This window comes from Austrofundulus limnaeus, unplaced genomic scaffold, assembly GCF_001266775.1.
Source record: "Austrofundulus limnaeus strain Quisiro unplaced genomic scaffold, Austrofundulus_limnaeus-1.0 Scaffold1940, whole genome shotgun sequence".
In the NCBI taxonomy this organism is placed as follows: Eukaryota; Metazoa; Chordata; class Actinopteri; order Cyprinodontiformes; family Rivulidae; genus Austrofundulus; species Austrofundulus limnaeus.
In genome coordinates this window covers 12,833-14,935 of record NW_013954342.1, presented here as the reverse complement: position 1 = coordinate 14,935, position 2,103 = coordinate 12,833, and positions in this window count along the sequence as shown.

Sequence of the window (2,103 nt, the reverse complement as noted above, 5' to 3'; positions counted from 1 at the left end):
CCGCAGCGCTGATCCAAAAGAGGCGTGGAGCAGCTGAATGAAATGGAATGGAAATTAATAATTTAAAATCATACATTGTATTTTTCTGGATTTTTGTTTTAGATTCCATCACTCACAGTTGAAGAGTACCTATGATAAAAATTACAGTCATCTACAAGCTTTGCAAGTGGGAAAACCTGAAAAATCAACAGTGTATCAAATACTTGATCTCCCCACAATAAATTAAAAATATTTGACCAAAGGACAACAAGAGAGATATGAACATGATTTAGATTTTTATTTCTCTGACTGTACGATCCACAGGAGACACAACAATAATGGCAGTCGTCGTTTCATTCCTCGGCTTTAGCAGATCCTTTAATTCCACAGCTGACGCTGCTAAAAATGACGGATTTTATTTTCTGGATCTCTGAGAGCAGGACTTCAATCTCTGAACTCGTAAAGTTCTTCTTTTTACTTTGCGATGTAATCTTCCTGAATGAACACTTCCTGGTATGTGGGGCAGGAAGTGTAGCCTTATGTGGTGTTATTGGGGTGGTAATGATGCTAATCTCCTCTCCTCGTGCACGAGCACGTTTACGCTGCTCATTTACACATTTTTCCTGAAGATAGAAGCTGAATCTGATGTGGCACGTTCAGACGAGCTCTTTGTACGAAAAACGTAAGAGAAATTTACATAAGAATATGAAATGTTCTTGTGTAAGAAATATTTTGTGTTCGTTAAATAAAATCGTGACAAAATCACATCACATTAAATAGATTAAAATGTGACAAGAATAGGGACCATACAACCCAGATCTGGTTATGAGCGGAGCATTATTGCTTAGGCTAGAAGCAATCTGAGCAGTGCTGCCTGAAACCCGTAACTTCCGGTCCTTTTATACAGAGTCTTCAGTGCCTGCAGCGCCCACTACAGGCCTACAGCTGCATCACAGGCCACTCGAACAAACAGTGCCTTCCCTAATGAATTAATAACAGTTTTTTTGGTGTGTTGATGACGTTTTGGGCATGTACCTAAACTATTTTAATCAGGAGTTAACAATAGTTAAACAAAGGATTATAAAAGTTAATACTTAGAAGGAAAACTAAGAAAATGGTGTAGTGCTTTTAGCATCAGTATCTAACCGATAAACTCCTTCACTTGGATGAGGCCTGTTGTTTTGAGGAAATGAGAGCTTTGAATGAGAACACAGAACACTCAGTAACTGGCGGAGCTGTGGGYCAGAACAAGAAAAAAAGCCAAGATTTTTAGCTTTGTTGATAATCTGGTGTCTGATCTCACRGCAAAGATAATGAACATCACAGCTGAGTATCCACCTCTGAAAAGACTAGTCATCCTGAGCTGATCACATCATGAGCTGACAATCAGAGATCTTGAAAGAGGATTTCATTCAGTACCAAGGTTCAAGATCTGGAGCTGAAAGTATTCATCAGCAAGCCCATCCCCACAAATCAAGGTGGTGGTAAAAATAATTTAGTGTTACGGTTGGCCTTTAATAAGTGGCTCAAGAAAGCCTCTGTGGCCTTTATCAAAAACTTCAACTTATTCCAGGAGCAAAAAAATGTGTTTAAGGCAGATGGGCTGAGGCTGGAGTCTGGAGTGAAATTATTGGCGTCAAGCATGTCTTGTTTCCTGAACCAGATGAAACTAGAAGCACTGGGAGAGYRCAAACCTCCACCAAGACCAGTTTCCTCCATCCTGTAAGAGTTAATGCACAAAATCAGAGATGGAAACACATTTACTGAATAAGTTCTGACGTAGTGAACATTTAAGCAGCAGTATGATGGGGTTTCTTCTCWGTGGAGTCCAATATGGAAAAAGAAAGTCAAACTCGTCACCCGACGTTATYGTTGAAAGCTTTCGCATCGGTGCTACGTKATTCAAAAAAGCAGAGTTTTCATTGCGCGTGTAATAACACAGACACACACGCTTCTTCCTATCTTTGTGAGGAACACAGACAGCGGTCACAACCAGGCTCTGCGCATTCTTTTTCCCCCAAAGTTTGGTAAGAGGTGGATAGAGGGGCGCACAAATAGCTCGACTTGATCTGGCCTCATTTAAATAATAACGAAATTAACAAACAAATAAACAAACAAACAACC